Source organism: Sebastes fasciatus, chromosome 4 (assembly GCF_043250625.1).
Source record: "Sebastes fasciatus isolate fSebFas1 chromosome 4, fSebFas1.pri, whole genome shotgun sequence".
Taxonomy (NCBI): Eukaryota; Metazoa; Chordata; class Actinopteri; order Perciformes; family Sebastidae; genus Sebastes; species Sebastes fasciatus.
Window position 1 is genome coordinate 39,057,035 of NC_133798.1, and position 18,900 is coordinate 39,075,934.

Consider the following 18,900-nt stretch of genomic DNA (forward strand, 5'->3'; position numbering starts at 1 on the left):
CGTGAGAATACCGCTGCTAAGCAACGGCAATATTAACGTTACTGTCGGCGTCTAGAAACCACAGAGGATAACGATTTAGCAAACTAGCTAGTGGGTAACATAATGCAGTAAATGCAAAGACATAATGACAGAGGAGGTCATGAATATCAACATTTACCTCAGACATATTATGAAATTACAAAGAATTACAATACACGACTAAAATTACAATATATTCCCTTATTATGTACCGAAAAATGGCCTCCGCCATTTATGACAACGTCAACAAACACGTCACAACTTGTGAACTTGGCGCTTTCAGAAACTTTCCACTTCTACATACTAACTTATGGTTTAGGCACCAAAACCACTTAGTTAGGTTGAGGAAAAACGTCATGGTTGGCCTTAAAATAATACTCAAATACGTCTGGAAACAACTTAATATCAGTACAGAAAACACATCACAAATGTCACTACAAAACACGTGTCAAACGTCACTAACGTCACTTACAAAACAAACCATGCGTTTCCTGGTTGAAAGTCTTGAAAGTGTTCGTTGGACCCATCCGCCCCCCCTTTCCCGCTCGCCATAAGTAGTCTTTCTCACTTTGTATTCTACATCATTATCTCTGAGCATAGCGTATTTACGCGGCTGCATTTACGTCACAGTCAGTACAGACTACATGGTGTGAAAAAGACACGCATAAAGCAAGAAGGGCGTTCTTATTCCGCGCCTTTCCCTGCATTATAGTGTCATTCACACTTCCTTTTCCTATACAGTAGAGGAGCTTCTGGCCGAGTGTGTCCATGATGGTAATCCTTCATTTCTGTCTTCAGTGATTGGTCTATATAATGAATCTCTGTTGTTATACTGTATGAATAAAAAACTACATAGCAAATGAGCCTGAGAACATGCAGGTGACAGCAGTGATATATCATCATTGATTAGCTGCATTTGATCATATTATCTGAGCAAGAACGCTCTAATACAAAGCTGCAGAGAAGGTTTAGACAAACGTTTCATATCTTTGGCCAATACAGGGTTTTATTAGAACTGAAATAGATGATCTTGGTTCTCCAGCTTCCCACTTTACACTCGTTTACAATACAAACAGAGATACCGCAGGCTTTAGAAGTGATGTATAGTAGGCAATGTTATTTCTATTTCTATTTATTTTTTACAGCACAGTAAAGGTAGAAGAGCAGATCTTTACATCTTTAAGCTTCACTTAAGTAATATTTCACATTTTGTGTCAACAAGATCTTGACCTGTGACCGCCTTTCTTCTCTTTGTTATTTATATACGTAGTTTATTACTGTTGCTGAGAATTGAACTTTTTTGATTTTGGGAAACATAAATTGTGTCTATAAATCCCAGAGTACGGTTTAGACCTGCTCTATATGAAAAGTGTCTTTAGATAGCGTCTGTTATGATTTTACGCTATACAAATACAATTGACTTGACTTGAATTTGCAGGTCTAAGAACAGCATTTGTTTTAAAAACTTAATTAAAGGTAAAAAGTCTTTGTACTGTGCTGAGATTACTGTCTTTGAAGCCCATAGCTGCTGCTTTGCGTCCTCCACATCACCAACCGCAAATTGTGTTTCTATCGTTTCTTTGGTCAAAGTTTTTATTCATAAGCAAATGATTGTCGTGTAAGGTCTTAAATTTTAGTGTGTGATATTTAATTTTAAAATGTTTCCACTCCTTATCACCACCTAAACTATCAGTTACCGTGACCTTTCAACCCTTTTCGCGGGCTCCTCTTTCCTTGCTGTCACTCATCTTCTCAGATCACACGATATCTTCGATACCATCAACCCCAAGCGAGGGCTTGTTGAGATATCCCCCTTAAACTGTTTTACCTCCAGTCACACATATTGCTTCCAGGGTGAAGTGAGATCATCACCACTTTCTGCACATGTTCAGAGACATACATGTAGACGCAAAGCCACAGATAGAGAACATGCATCACAGTTACTCACACTGGCTCATTGTGCTGTCTACACCTCCAATACTCTCCTATAATAAATGAAAGAAGGATGTGTTGCAGCAAAGGCCCATGGTCTGTCAAACAATGCATTCACATGTCATGTCTCTCTCTTACCCTCTTCATAATTTACCCTTGGGCGCTGTGATGACAGTACATTATTCAACCCACAATGAAGCTTCAGATGTTTGTTTGTCTTTTAAAGGAAACTGTGGAGGAACAAAATGAGGAAAAAGAAAAGCTTTGTTTATTTAGTTAAATGTGATGACTTTGACCAAAAGAGATGACACAATGAATGTTCTGAACAAGACCGCACTAATGGACATATTTACCAAGAATGTGAAGCACTCTTTTAGGTATCAAACAGTCACATTGCATCTATTATTCTATATCTATAGCAAAGGTTACATGCAGGTAAGTTGGAAGAAAGGCCGCACTGCTTGAAATTTCGTGTTTGGTCTCATGCAATATGTATTTTTGTTTGCTGCTTCACCTGATTTACTGCTACTACTACTACTACTACGACTACGACTACTACTAATAATAATGGGCGGCTGTGGCTCAGAGGGTAGAGCAGGTTGTCCACCAATCGGAAGGTCGGTGGTTCGATCCCCGGCTACTCCGGGTCACATGTCGATGTGTCCTTGAGCAAGACACTTAACCCCAAATTGCTCCCGGAGGCATAGCCATCGGTGTGTGAATGAGTATTTAGATTAAATCCTGATGGGCAAAGTTGGCACCTTAGTAGCCTCTGCCATCAGTGTATGAATGTGTGTGTGAATGGGTGAATACTGACATGTAGTGTAAAGCGCTTTGAGTGGTCGGAAGACTAGAAAAGCGCTATATAAGTCCAAGTCCATTTACCAAGTCCATCCATTTACTACTACTACTACTACTACTACTACTACTACTGGTGGCCCTGAAAGCTCAACACACTGCAAATGAAGAAACATCTTCACCAACTTGATGACATACGAAAATATCAGTTTGATGCCGCATTTAAAAAAAGAGCTGCAAATAGAGAGGCTCACATCACAAAGACACTGTTTCCAGGGGACTCTAAAAAGTGATGCACATGACTGGGACAGGTTGTCATGGTTTGTGGCTTATGAAAGTTGTTGAAGTCGGCTATCTATCAGCGGTGTTGGAAAATAACCAATTTTTACGTTGTGATAGCAAGTGTTGTGAAGTTGTTGAAGATGTTTCTTCATGTGTTGAGCTCTCAGGACCACCGCACAACTGAGCCTGAAATGAAACGATGTTTAACCAGACATACGAGGAGGATGAGAGACTGCAGCCGGGTGGACACACTGAGTGAAAGAGAGAGAAAGAGGAACGCACATTAAAAAAGGCATTACAGTTTTACTTTAAAGCTGCAGTAGTCAGTATATTTTTGTCATCATTGGGCAAAAATCCCATAATAACCTTTCAGCATATTGTAATTCAAGTGTTCTGAGAGAAAACTAGACTTCTGCTCCTCCTCATGGCTCTGTTTTCAGGCTTTAGAACATCTAGCCCGTGACGGGAGACTTTGACCAATCACAGGTCATTTCAGAGAGAGAGCGTTCCTATTGGCTGTGCTCCGGTCATGTGACCAGAACTTGGCGTTCCTTCAACAGATTTCACAATGACGGCGGCATCACAAACGTTCTCATTTTACAGCTAAACCGTGCACTACAAGATGATTCTGAGAACATGTGAGGAGAGAAATAGGCATTAACGTAACAGAATATTGATTCATATTTGATCAGCGTTGCCTAGTTTCACCGTTTGGTCGGAGTTCAGAGTGATTGACAGCCGGCTCTCAGAGACGGCAGCTGGACAGCAGACCTCAGATCAGCTCTGACTGCTTGTTTTCCTCCGGTCTGTGAAAACTTACAGATGCCGTTAGGAGCACTGGAGGACACAGAGGAACATGATTTTTTTCAGGTTACCTGTTTCATGCACTACTGTCACGATATAGCAACCGTTTTATAAAAATAACTTTTTTTAATCATATTTGCTCCGATCTCACCTACTGCAGCTTTAACAGATTTGCTAATAAGCACTAAACACAGCTGAGGTTAATGGTAGTGTCATTAGTTTTGCAGTTATTTGGTCATAGACTAAAGTTTTGGAGAGATTGATATTTTGATCTACTGGTGAAGCGAGAGGAAAAGTCAGGGAATCCCTGAAGTCATTAGTATTCATCATTATCATAGAAATCCATCCAATAGCTGTTGAGATCTTTCAGTCTGGAACAAAGTGGCGAACCGATAGACCGCCATTGCCGCCCCTGAAGCCACAGCGCCAGCATGAAGCTTTCTTTTTGTTTGTTTCTGGTCTAACAATATCAAATGGGCTTCATCACTTTCTCTCATTCAGTTATTGAGATGGTCCAGTCTGATGTTGAGATCAGTCTCAAACCTGATATACTACATGGAGAAAACGTCTTCTGTGTTTGTTTCTTGACTTGTTTACCCAGAGAGTTGTCATTATTGACCAATTTAATTATCAACTACACCCTCACTGCTACTTTAAAGTAATTGCTCCCAACAATTAAACAACAGTTAGTTTGTCCCATAAACAATTAATTGTCCCATAAAAGACCACGCATATAACACAAATAAGTTTAAAGTTTCACTCATTTTTGTATTCTGCGCTGTGTGTTCTACTGTATGTCCACGGTATTGTGCCTTGAACTCGGTTCCATTATATAAGCCCAGATGCTTCTCTGGCGCCTCTGCTCATCTGTAACATGTTCATGAGTCCAGCCGGCGTACACACCAGAGCATGCCGACGGCCCTTTGATCTCCCTCCCCTCCTGAGCCTCCTCAAATGTTTGAGCCTCGTCGAGCCTGTCCAGCCTGGACGCATCTAGCTGGATCTCCTCCAGGTCTAATGGGGAATGGAACGCCACTGATTTAATTCACTGCATCTATGCAAACAGTGTGTCACCGCGGGGATAAGCTACGGGCACTCGCGCGGGCTTCTCGGGTAGAGCTGCTAGCATCCGTGAGCACTTGTGCGGTGCAGGTCCGAGTGTTGTCTCCATCTGTAGGCCTCCGGTCCTAAGGAATGCCATCAGCTGCCAGCTCCTTTCACAGCTTTTCACATCTTGACTCCCAGTAATTCACTCCAAAGGCAGAAGAGCCCTTATATCTGTGCCATATGCTGCACTGTGCATGCTCACATGTTAAGGCAAGGTGTTTGGCTATTTGCCTAAAGGTGGGCCTTATAGATAAGACATTTGTGAGATGCATTTAGCTGTGTTGATAGATATTTACTTCAAATTAGGGCTGTCAATCAATTAAAATATTTAATCAACAAACATTTTGTATCTGTTCAAAATGTCCCTTAAAGGGAGATTTGCCAAGTATTTAATACTCTTATCAACATGGGAGTGGACAAATATGCTGCTTTATGCAAATGTATGTATATATTTATTACTGTTATTCAATTACTGTAACAACAGAAACCAGAAACCCTCACAGGTACTGCATTTAGCATAAGAAATAGCTCCAATCATAACATGGCAAACTGCAGCCCAACAGGCAACAACAGCTGTCAGTGTGTCAGTGTGCTGACTTGACTATGACTTGACCCCAAACTGCATGTGATTATCATAAAGTGGGCATGTCTGTAAAGGGGAGACTCGTGGGTACCCATAGAACCCATTTACATTCACTGATCTAGAGGTCAGAGGTCAAGGGACCCCTTTGAAAATTGACAACAGTTTTTCCTCGCCAAAATTTAGTGGTAAAACGTAGCGTTATTTAGCCTCCTTTGCGACAAGCTAACGTGACATGATTAGTACTAATGGATTCCTTAGGTTGTCTAGTTTCCTATGATGCCAGTATCTTCACTCTAGCTTTAAAACCGAGCACGCTACAACCTGCGAAAGATTGATTGCATTAACACATTAAAGAAATTAAAACAATTGTACGTTAAGGCATTATTATGGCGTTAACGTTGACAGCCCTGAATACCTGCTATAAAGAGAGATACATTCAGTGGATTATCATGTGTGTATCTGTGTCTGACGTAGGCATATGTCTGTATGTATATACACACACATATACAGACATATACATCTATATAGGTTTGTGCATATTTGCACAGATCCGTGGATGTGATCCAGGAGGTACAGGACAGTAAAATATCGTGTTGGCTTCACTCTGTTATGCTCTTGTTGTGAGTCTCAGTGAGAGGAGGTTGGCTTGTCTCTCTTGTTTTGGATAATTGTACGCTGCCGAGGTCTGTGGTCCCCTGCTCTGTCTCCCTGTGGCCTAGGCTGCAGGAGCCATATTTAGGCTGTACGTCCTTGTCCTATCCTGTCTCATCCCCATCCTGTGCGACACCCCTCCACAACGCAGTAGGGGGGCAGATACAGTGACAGCGGAGAGGTCCGGAGGCCAGACTCTAGCTGCCTCAGAAGTTACTATGATTTTTTTCTTGACTTCTCAGTAGTGTCCAGAATGGTTGTGTTGTTGACCTGTTTTGTGGACATAAAGTTGCATGATTTGGTTACATAAATGTTTTTTAGGGAATTTATGTAACCAAAGATATTTGAAAGCCAGTAGTGTACTAGTGTTGTTTTCTTCCTGCAGGTTGTGCTCTAGTTTCCTGTGGTCGTGGTGCAACTTGAGTGCAACTTGTTTTGTGTTATGCACTTGTTTATAATTTCCATTTCATGAAAATCATGAACTGGGATTGTACCATTTTGAATATTTAAGACAAAAGTAGTAACATAGAGTTACGTTTGAACCAAAACTAACGGTGAGGGGATAAAAAAAAACTGCAAATGGCTGCATTTTGGTTGGTGTGTTGCTTCAGGTATCAATAAGATAATGAAATACTAGGGGTGTGACGAAATATCGTGCCACAAAATATCGCGATATAAAAACGTGACGATATGCATCGTCGAGATTAAAAAACTGAATCGCGATATCAAGGAATAATAAGTACTACATACATACGGGCTCCGGGGCTAAAGCAAGCTGCAGCCTCTTCCTGCTGCTGTTCAAGGCCTCTGGAAGGAGGCTGAGTACGCGTCATATCTTTGGGGTACAACACATGCGCAGTAAAATCTGGTCTGCCCTCGCTGAAATTGAACCAATCGCAACGCACGGCCGCAGCTTCAGTTACATTGCGCATGTTTCATACCCCGAGTAAACACGTCTAAGTTATTTAGTTGAGTTGTGACTGAAACTAAAGCTGGCAGTAGGCTGTGTAGTCTAACTGTTTAAAGGTTAGTTTGTCATGTATCTTACTGTACGTCGTTTGTACCTACAAAAAGTGACTTGTTCCGTCATTTTGGCTTTCTCCAAAATGCAGGTACAGTAAAATATTGTCTCACATATGGAGAGCTGAATTTTGTCCTCCTATTGCTCGGTTCCTCTTCTTTCTTGTCGTGGGCGTAATCATGAGTAAAAGTTGCCCCTTTCATGTGGTACTCAAACCTGGGGTGGGCCAAGGTAAGATGCCTTGAATGACTCCTGCTCACCACATTTCTCCGCCTCTTCACTCCACCCTTCCACTCCTTAAGTTCACCTACATTTTCCATTAATCATGACTCCTTCATCTGCAGGACGGGAACTCTCCCGTTATGCCTCCCCGCCGGTGACAACTGTGGCCCGAAGGCGTTATGTTCTCGGGTTGCCCGTCCGTCCATTTGTCCGGACCATTCTTGTGAACGCAATATCTCAGGAATGCCTGGAGGGAATTTCTTCAAATTTGGAGCAAACGTCCACTTGGACTCAAGGATGAACTAATTAGATTTTGGTGCTCAAAGATCAAAGGTCAAGGTCAGTGTGACCTTTCGTTTGTCTTCTTCTCGTTATATCTCGGGAACACCTTGAGCAAATTTCTTCAAATTGTTTCATTCATGTCCTCTTGGACTGAAAGATGAACTGATTAGATTTTGGTGGTCAAAGGTCAAGGTCACTGTGACCTCACAAAACACATTTTTGGCCATAACTTAAAAATGTATATTCTAATTATAACAATTTCACACAAATGTCTAATAGGATAAATGGCGGAGGCATACAATTCTAGTTTTTCTATGTCATCAGAAATATAGTAGGGCTGTGTATTGGAAAGAATCTGGAGCGCTGTAAAGCTGCGGCCGCGAGCCACCTTCGCCCCGAGCCTTTCCTAGCCGACCTAGAGCCGGTCGCAGCGCACCGCCTCGTATGCGGGACTCCCCAGCCTGCCGTGTGTCTCTCACACCCTCCAACTGGCTGTTAACGATGGTCTTTTGGCACAGAGAAGTACTCGTATCGGTACTCGGTATCGGCGAGTACCCAAATGTAAGTACTTGTACTCGGTCTGAAAAAAAGTGGTATTGGTGCATCCCTAGTTTTTGACAATCTATACAGTCACAAAACATAATATCGCGATATGCAATATTTTTTTACAGCCCTAAAATGTAGTGAGTATATGTATTGCTGAAGATCCATGGGAGAAGGGTCTCTCTGTCTCTTTGACGATAACTTATATACATCCATCAGGAGGCACAGAGCTCTGGCTTCAGGGAATAGAAATGTTTGGAAAAGGAAGACTACCTTCCACCGCTGTTCTCTTGTCACTGCAGTGCTTTTTCAGGTCACTCATGAGTCATAAAGATGGATATTGAAGTCACTGTTAATGAACCGCCAGTCAAGTGAAGGCATAGCTAAACTATAGGTACCACTCTAAAAATCAAAATCTATAAGTGGCACATACAGTAGATTCTTGAGGGGCTACGATGTGATGTGTGCTGTAGTGTGATGATGCGTGGCTCTCAAGCCACTGCCTGCATCGACTCGAATGCCTGTCTCCTGCGGCGAATGATAGGAGCAGGTGTTACTGCGAGCGAAGGCCCCGTGAGAGATCTTGATTTCTCCGGTTCAATCTCTTATTTGTCTTTTCCTCTCACTCACTCTCCCCTTCTCTCTATGTATGCACTTTCACACTAACACTCCTTCACCTTCGCGAAGAATTTACCACCGCAGGGCTTGGATTCCAGTCATTATCTGCTGAAATTACCCATGTAACGCACATGCATGTTTCATAGCTAGAGGGCTACATTTCACATCTTCTGTACCTGTAGACTCTCATCACTCTATGAACTATTTTCCATATATCCTACTCTATCATTAGAGTATGAACTGATGGGTTTGTATGGTTCACTGTGAGTATGGGCACATGATAAGGTCAGAATCATTATGTAACCTTCAGGCTTTTATCCATAGAAGCACCTGTCTGCTGTTTGTGATATTTAGACTGTGAAGACTGACAGAGCAGGTGTTCATCAGTATTAGACTGGGAGAGATGCTGCCAGACAAGTAGGCGCCCTACACACCGCTAGACAAAGAAGATGTGGATATTGTGGGGTTTTTGGGGACTGGGCCTGTGACTCAGGACTGTATGACTCAAACTGGGAGGTTTGTTCTTTGGTAAATAAACCAATAAAATGCTTGTTTTGTCATTAAAATTTTAAAATCATTGACATATTTCAAGGCATACGCCTGGCTGATTCATTTTCCAGTGATTTCACTTCATCGCTTTTACAGGAATGTACTTCTGCCCCGTACCATTGTACAGCGAACCTTAACCTTGGTGATGACTAAAAGGTTCTACGTGTCCTGAATGTTCCCAAACCTCAACTTTGTGAAATAAAAACCCACCATTTTCCAATCACCACTGGCATCATTTATATTCCTGTAATGCCCCCCTGCGGATGCTCGTAAGCCCCACTCTTAACTGGAATTGGGATGCAGAGTTTCCAGTGAATGTGTGAGTGTGTGAGTGTGTGTATGTGGACACAATCCATCATGGTAGTCATCCAACAACATTTCCCCTCACTTCAGGTCCTCTGGGATCATGTCCAGCAGAGTAAATAATGATGACGCTCAGAGAACATCCAACGTCCTAGATTGGGGTTCCTTATGAAGCCCCCACTCCTGACTCCAGAAGCTAGTCTGCTTCAAAAACATCTTTTGTTATATTCTTGAAATTACGTCAGATAGCAATCAACAAATCAAATGCCCTGACAAAAAAAAATGGAATAAGCCTGTCCAATCATTTCATTCAGCCTGAATACAATTATTGAATGCACTCTAGGGATGCTCATTTTGAAAAATGTTGTTAACCGATAGCCGACCCTCGTTAACCGATTATTAACCGTTAACCGACAAGATTTGTGCCTCACATGCAGCGGTGTACCAGCTGCAGGAGCACAACAGATATTGGTTGACGGGAGTCTCCAGTTCACCGTCCGGGAGCGTTAACTTAGCAGCTACGATGCTGCGTGTAGTGTCGCGGACATGCAGACACTTTCCCAGTAAAAGTCTCCACCGCACATTTAGTTTAGTTTAGCAGCCCGGATTAACTTTAGCGAGTGGCAAACAGTGTGAGTGTTCGTGCTACGTTAGCAGCTCTAGCATTGCCGGAGGCTTCGTGCTCGCAGCCGCCGCACACGTAGTCTGCGTAACTTTAGCGAGTTTCCAACAGACTGTGTGTGTGTGTTGGTGGTGAGTGTGAGGTTGTTGGTGGCGTTCTAGCTGTGAACATAGGTGTAGCAGTGTGTGTACAGTTTATTTGTCGGTGAATAAATGCTACGAAATTACAACTCCTCCGCTCCGCTCAAGAGAGCTGGAGCTGTTCTTTTAATACATCCATGGAGAGACCGGAGCCGACTTCCTGTATCCTGCAACTCCGGCTCCGCCTCTTAAGGTGGACCAGCTTTTCTCCTTAAAGAGACGAGCCGCACTTCTGAGACGCTCAGCTTTTTAATTAATTATTAATATTTCTTTTAACCGTTTTAACCGATAGCGTTAATCTGTTAAAATGCTTAATGTCGGTTAAACGGTTAATTATTGACATCGCTAGTGCATTCCGCCCTGACACTCATTGCAGCCCGTTCTCACTCCCAGGGCGTCAAATACCGAGGCTTTGTCATGGCCGTCTGCGTTGGGTACCCTTTAATGCGTTCCATTAACTAAAATGTAAACCCATTTGCGGCAGGAGTAAACGCTCCAAGAAAGTGTGCCGGGATTGTGGTGACGTAGTTTAAAGATGGAAAAGACACACACACACCAGGCGGGCGGAAGGGGAAGTGGATGGGTCCAACAAACATATACTTTCATCACACATTTCCAATGTGTTCCTGTGCTTTCAGTTTCACTTTCACATTACATTCAGCTGTTCGTTTGTGTCCTGTGTTCACGACGTTCAATTGAATTTTTACTGTAGGCAGTAGTTTTAAGGGGCATGACTCCAAGGGGCGGGACTCCAAGGGGCGGGACTCCAACTCCAAGGGGTGTGACTCCAAGGGGCGGGACTCCAACTCCAAGGGGCATGACTCCAAGGGGCGGGACTCCAAGGGGCGGGACTCCAACTCCAAGGGGCGTGACTCCAAGGGGCGTGACTCCAACTCCAAGGGGCATGACTCCAAGGGGCATGACTCAAAGGGGCATGACTCTAACTTCAAGGGGCGTGACTCCAAGGGGCATGACTCCAACTCCAAGGGGCATGACTCCAACTCCAAGGGGCGTGACTCCAAGGGGCATGACTCAAAGGGGCATGACTCTAACTTCAAGGGGCGTGACTCCAAGGGGCGTGACTCCAACTCCAGAGGATTGACCCTGATGACCCTGACTTTTCCTCTAGCATAACCACCAGTGAAATTTTTCAACAACTATCCCACGGATTGACATGAAATTTAGTGCAGATATTTACAGTGCCTTGACGATGTATCCTATTGAATAATCATAATCATAATGAAGATGCCCTGACTCTCCATTGAGTGTCACCAGCAGTTATCACTTTAATATCTCATTATCTACTGGATGGATTGTCACCGAACTTTTCACTACAACCATTACTGTAGGTGGATTACACCAACATCCAAGGTACAGTGGTTCTGGTAGTGACTAGCATAGATACACAGTCTTATGCATAGTGTTTACATGCAAGCAAAGACAGACAATCACACGAAACCACGAAGACTGACGGAACACAAACTGTACATGCAGACATTTGGGACCCTGGCCTAAATATGTGAACAGTTGTTAGGTATTAGCACATTAGGATCCATGACAGAGCTGAACCCCTATTTTGAAATTCTGCTGAATGAGGGAGAGAGAGAAATGGGAATGTTTTAACTAGACAAACGGGAACTGGGAAGACTCTGGGGGAGTGAGGGATGACCATCCGGCAGAGAGAGACCAAGCTGTGCCAGATTCTCAAAGACTACGCTATGACTCATAGGTCAAGGCCCCCGTGCCTGTAAACAGGATTCTTCTCATAATTTGAGCACTGAATCACATGCTGCACTGCGATAATCTCCATCACTTTGATTCAAGTAGTACTAATCTCCCGGGGAGTATGGGAGCGATCGGCAGAGAGAGAGTCAGAGAAATTAAGTGAGAGACAGTAAACCAGGGGGAGTGCGTGTGAACGTAGTCACGTTGAGGATGCGGCTGCTGACCATTGTTGTGATATCCCATGGTGGTGATAAAGCCGGGGCCGATATGATGATTGGGGTCACAGCGATGACTCTTACATCTAATGTGGTCTTCCAATACAAACTCCCGCTGGGCTGGGATGTGTTGTGAAAGCTGTTGCATGTCAAGGTCATGGTTAGTGTGTCAGCGCTGATCTGGTTTATCTCTTGATCAGGTTACAGATGACCGAAGAGCTGGACTGGATATTCTCTTCCCCTCTTGACCCTGTAACTTCTTTATTTCTCAACAAGTGTAAATTAAAGGCAGGGTTGACGATGATCTCCAGTCTACAGTATCTGTTCTATTGGTTGAAATGGTCTTTACACCCCGACAGCGATCCATTACTGATGAGCTCTGAAAAAGGAGCGGAAAACAGCCGGGATATTCTTCTGTCTGGTGGCTTGCCTTGAACAATCTATTCAAAATGTAGCCACATTTCTTTTTTCTGCACTGTCTTCCTTTTCTTTCCAGTGAGGTCATGACCCCTGAGGAGACTCCCAATAGGTTAGCCCTTTTAACAGACACACTCACCACCCAATAAGCGTAGTGCATTCCTCACATTCTGGAAAGACGGTGTCAAGGCTGTTAAAACCTTAAAGTGAAAGGGGTGTGTGTGCGCGTGTGTGTTGCAGCTGGGAAGGCCCTATTACACAACGTCACATGCAGCGGCCATGCATCCATGAGCTGACCTGAGCATTTCTCCGAATCTTCTATTAAATGCCTTCAGTGGACCGTAGATTTATACTCTGGGTTTAACAGTTCCTGAAACCAGACTACAGTTGAAACAGTATAAACTCCAAAAGGATTCTTTCTTTTGCCTTACAGTGAGCTCCACTACCACACACACACACACATATACACTTTAATGAAAGCAGGTGTGTCTCTCTCATCATACAGCTGCACACCAGAGCATGAGAGTGAGGTAGAGCTATAGAAAGATAGAAAGACACGTACTGTAAGCATAGACAGAGAGAGAGAGAGAGAGAGGGAGAGTGTGTGTGTGAGAGAGAGAGAGAGAGAGAGAGAGAGAAATTTAGATAAACAGCAGACAGACTGCAGAAAGAACGAGAGAAGGCAAGAATGAAAAGAGAGAGCGGTTGGTTTTGTGATTGGCAGAATTTCAAGAAAGCAAAAGTGCTTTTAGGAAAACTTTAAAAGCTGCCGGGGAAAAAGGAACGCAAGAAAAAAAGAAAAGAGGCTGGTAAAGAGAAATCAGTGGAAACAGCTCAGTGGTGAGAAAGTTAAAAACTTTAGAGTGTTCTAATCTTTTCTCTCCTGAGGGCGTTTTTGGAAGCCTCTCTCATCAGTCTGGGCAGGACTCAGTTGTCCCTCCATGGCTCCCTCCCTCTGCCGTTTTCCCCCTCTGTCTCATTCACTGCAGTAGAGCGTAACTAGAGCCACGCGATGTCTCCAGGTTGAGAAGTGAGTGAGAGAAAGGGAGGCAGAGATCAAGGAGAGGAGAGACTCACACTCACCTCACACATTGGAGTTTGGAGTCACTGTGCAGAGCCCGGGAAGGGAAGGTGAGGCGAGGGGAGACTATCTGACCACTTTTGTGAGCTTTCTCTCTGCGTGAGTGTGCATGTATATTTGTATGTCTATAGGTAAACATGTCTGTTTGGTGGGAGTGCGACCATGATTATGGTTGAATTAGAGCATTGAGCGTGCGGCTGCATGCACTGGATCTGTTGGAGCAGAGAGTTTTTCTTTGAGTCCAGCTCAGTGAAGGCTCTTATTCACATTTCAGTTTTTAAACAATCCTTGTGTCAGTGATCAAACTTTGAAGCTTGTGTGAAAGGTTTGCCTTGCCAAGATCACAGTTTGGTGTGTGTGTGTGTGTGTGTGTGTGTGTGTGTGTGTGTGTGTGTGTGTGTGTGTGTGTGTGTGTGTGTGCGTGCGTGCGTGCGTGCGTGCGTGCGTGCGCGTGCGTGCGTGTGCGTGTGTGTGTGCGAGTGAATGTATGAACCCTGTGAAGCAGAGCAAAAGACACACTGTGAAAGTCAGTGCACGCCGGTGCCCATGAATGTGTCTGCAAGTGTGTTTGTTTCTCTTTGATTTAGCTTTGATTTCGGTTCCTTTAGAGATCTGTGAACAGCAATGAGTTGTTGAGCTGTGTCAGCAGTGCACACCTAGTGAAGGACAGAAAGACAGACAGACAGACAGACAGACTGAGAGCCAAGAAGAACTCATCTGGCCACAATATGGGCTGCCTGCACATATTGCTGTCACATTTCAAATTGCTGGATTCCTTTTGTAAAAGATTTGTGTTTGCAACAGACATCAGATGTTGTGACTGTGATGAGAAGCAGAAAACAGATGTAGCAAATTGATGTAAGAGCAGAATATGCAAGCATGCATGCATTACTTTTAAATATACTTTCATATGTGGAGGAGCCGCTGCAGCGGTGCGTGGTGTTGTCCTGCCCATACCTGCATGCTAGAATACTGTGTACACTTTGCTTGTACATGCTGTTACAATACATCCACACCTTAGGAGGGTTGTTTTGTTTCTCATTCATGTGGTTATTTCGCTTTTGCTTCCAGCCCACTGGTGACAGCTCAGCTTCCAGGGTGTGGCTGAGGGACCTCAGGGTGGGGCGCAGGTAGAGCTGATAGAAGGAGGTCACAGAGGAATGTTTGAGATTCCTCTGCAGCGCTGCTCCTACAGGGAATACACCCACCCAGCCCACCCTGCTGCGTGCTCCCACCCAACCTCTGTTCCCTCGCCTCCCACCCGGCAACTCCACTTCCCTTACCCTCCCCTCCCCACACCCACTTTATCCTCTTTGCCCTGCGACTGGAACCTGCTCAGTCATGCCAGTCTGCCTCCTTGTGCCAGCCTAACTACCACACACATTAAAAAGGTGGAAAATCGCCCTCAGAGCTGCCAGGTGTGGCATTCCCCCTGCGAGTGGTAATGCTGTAGTTTGCCAGGTGTGCCATCAGCACGTCTGAGGAAAGGAGTAATATTACAGTATGTGGGTAGGACTTGGCCTCTTTTCTCATCTTCAATCTCTGAGTTAGTGATGAACAATACAAATCTAACAGCTGCCAATACTAATATTTGTTTCTCGTGAATATTACATACTCTATGTCAGTGTGTGAGACAATTAGCTTAGATTACTATGTTACACCCCCTAGGGAAATGGAAGTGTAGGTGTGTGTGGGTGTGTGTGAGGTGTTGACGAAGGCTATAAACTTTTTTGTTTTTATCTGTTGCAATCACAAGGACATCAATAAAAAGTAGTGTGTGTACCTGCATGCAACCACGTGCCATTCAGACTGCAGAGGACGTCACAGCGCAGATTCTGACGTCTGTTTTTCTCTTCAGAGTGCCAAGCTTCTCTCAAGCGTCTCTACAAAAAGCCCATTATAAGCGGTTATACCCTGTGCGATGCAAGCACCATTCAGACTCACTCAATAAGAATGACAGAGACGGGACAATTACAATAAATTGCCAGATTTGTCCATCAGTCAGCAATCAGAATCATGTGCCCATTATCAAGGGACTAGACAGGTATTCCCTTGAAACCTTTATAGGTGAACTGACTGATTTATGAGATCGGAGGCGGCACTGAGGTCAGGAATCCAGGTGTACACCGCTGCAAGCCGAAGGTGCCAGACGCAGATTCCACTGAGAACAATAGAACGGACGAGGGATGTCTGACGTAAAGTTGCACTGGAGGCGTTGGCTGAGAGAAGCCGAGAGCTAAAGGTGTCATTGATAGCCAATAGGGAGGAAAACCTCAGGCCATTAGCGAAGAGATGGAAAGTGAAGGGTGTGACAGAGGAGGGAGACGGCAAAGAGGTGAGAGAGAGTCCCTGTCCAGCCATATGACAGCAGTGTTGGCCTGCTATATAGAGCTCTCTCTTCAATGAATCCAGTAAAGGCTGCTGGAATGAAAACCATATCAGCGCCGCAGACTTTTTACCTCATATTACCTCTCCCCTTCCTGCTCCTGCCTCCCCTATCCCATAGGCTCCTCCCTCCTCCCTGCCTTCTGGTCTCTGTGGCTCTGGTCTGGCAATGGGGTGTTTTTCATTAGTCAATTACAACCTCTGAAGCCGGCCACTTTTCTGAAACACTCTTCTTTCCTATTTTTCTCCTTTCACCTTCTGTACACTTTTTCTTCTCTCTGAATTTCCCTGAATATCAAAGCTCAACCCATCACAGTAATGAACTGTTTTTCTTTTCTATATTCTATCCGTCACTATGGAAACCTTTTTGTCAAACTTCCACTTCATATTTGATGGGTTTTTAATTTAAAAGAATTCCAAGTTTTTTTTTCCAATTTTCCAAGTATACCGGCCTCTTGCATTTGTACGTGCACATAGAGATGTATGCACGCTGCACAGAGCAAGATACACAACTCATTCTCACATTTAGGAAAAACCAACACATGCGAGCCCTCACTTGCTCCGCTGCATTTATCAATGCATGCACTAATAGTACAATAGGATACCTTGATATGCCTTCAGGGGCTCAATTTTGTCAATCACTGACTAAAACCTCAGCTAAAGAAGATGCAGTGACATGCCAGACATTTCCAAAGACGCATTGAGGGGTTGTTTCTGGAAGATTCCTGCAGGATTGTCTCTGTTGTCAAAGTGCAGTAATTAGTCCATGTCCGCGGGTTCACTCAAATAAGACCAAGAAATTAACCAAGAAAAATATTGATCAAATTCTAAACTTGTAAGTGCTTGCTGATTAGTTTCTCACCAGCAATTACTGTAATATCTGAAGCATGTCAAAATGGCATTATGCAGGTAGGCGCTGGCTTGTTACAATGTAAATAATCCAATACACCGTTATAAATTACTGTGAAATATTAGCTGCCAAAAGCAGTGAAATATTACATGAATTAATTTTTCACTGCTAATAGCTCAGGCTTAACACCCCGTGTGTGTAGCTGTGTAAAAACACCGGCCTACAATAACAGTGAGTGTGTGGTGGAGCCGGGCTTCTGAAGGATAAACAGCCAGAGGCCATGGAGCTCATTGGGTGTACTGTATGAAGCACGAGGCACTGGGCGGCAGGTTGTGTGTTCACTCTCTGGCCGAGATGTTGGATGTTTGTTCCTGTTTTCCTCACGGACGGACATCAGAGCATCGGGCTCCGCTCGACCAAATATATGTGCTAATCCAGTTAATCACAGGAAATAAGAAACAAATGGCCTTGGAACCCACAAACAGAGCTGGAGCGCGAAGTCTCTCATAGACCCCGACTAAGCATTTCCTCTCAGATAAGTGTTTCCTCTGCGTGGCTGGAGCTCAAGATCTGAACCCATTCACTTTGCTCAGGTTCCAACCGCCTGAATCCATTCAACAATTCAGCAATTTATATCAACAGTCATTTTTTATTTACTGTCAATGCCAACTTCAGCTTCTATCAGTTGGCATTTCATTGTGGATGGGCTATAGTTTACTAATGTGTCTGAGGAAGGCTGATTTTTCCACCTGGCCTGGAGTTTATTTCCATTTCCTCTCACGAGCTCTTACTCAGCGTGTCATAAACCTCCCCAGTGATCTCTGTTTGGATTTGTTTAATGTCTCATTGCTTTGGTTTAGAGTATAGATCACTGGTAATACTGTCGGAGGGGAAACCAGTTTCACCCGGTCCTTTTATGTTCTGGCTACTTCTCGTGAACGAGGGATGATTTAAAACTGTTGAGTAACAGTTGAGTTACGAGTGAAAAAAAGTCCATACCTCTCTAATGTCAGGGTTGCTTTTATGTCCATGTGAGTTCAAAACATAAATAATAAGTCAATGTTTATCTTCTCACATGCTCTTATTCTGAAGGAGATCATTTCAGAGCCATTGATTATTTCATTTTTTTCACAGATGGATACAGCAATATAATTTGTGAGTGATATATTGTGAATAGTTGCATGTCATGAAAACATTTGAGAGTATGAAGCACGTCCTGTCAACCACCGTGACTTTTAGCTCCGTTTGAAGACACATAACTTATTTAATCAACCCAGATTCCTGCCGAGGCTTTCAGCCAATCCACCGCTTGTATCACTTTTTATGTTTATTATTCCTATGGACAAAATATACAATCTCCACCCAGTTCAGTGTGAAGACTGAAGTTAGGTACAAGCTGGAGTCCAGATTGAGCTGGAGTCCACCACCTCACCTGATTTTAGATGCAATCCCTTTGAGATAGGGATGCACCGATACCGATACCAGTATCGGGTATCGGGTTCGATACTGTGCTCATGTACTTGTACTCGCAAAACGGCTCCGATACAACGGCACCGATACCACTTTACAGCAGCGTGACGTTAACCTCTCGTCAGCATCTTTCGGGTCCTCATGCTCCACCTCCGCGACGGTGCAGGCGGGACGGGCCGGTGGTGCGCCCGACCTCGCTGGGCCGGGATCCCACCTCCGTCGGCGCACGCCGGCCTTCACTTTCATTGCGCCACGGGGTTTTGCTTGTACCCTCTGACTCGT

General features: G+C 44.0%; 1 protein-coding gene across 2 annotated transcripts in view; it reads left to right on the top strand.

Moving 5' to 3' along the window:
- znf469 (zinc finger protein 469) overlaps positions 1 to 18,900 on the top strand; it is a 229,626-nt gene that overhangs the window by 142,409 nt on the left and 68,317 nt on the right. The window contains exon 1 of one of the 2 annotated variants that reach the window (XM_074634150.1): positions 13,507 to 13,963. The exons of the other annotated variant lie outside the window; for it this stretch is intronic. The gene's annotated coding sequence lies outside the window, so the exon portion shown is untranslated. Of the gene's footprint in view, positions 1 to 13,506; positions 13,964 to 18,900 lie in introns of those variants that run through there. 2 annotated transcript variants of the gene reach the window in all.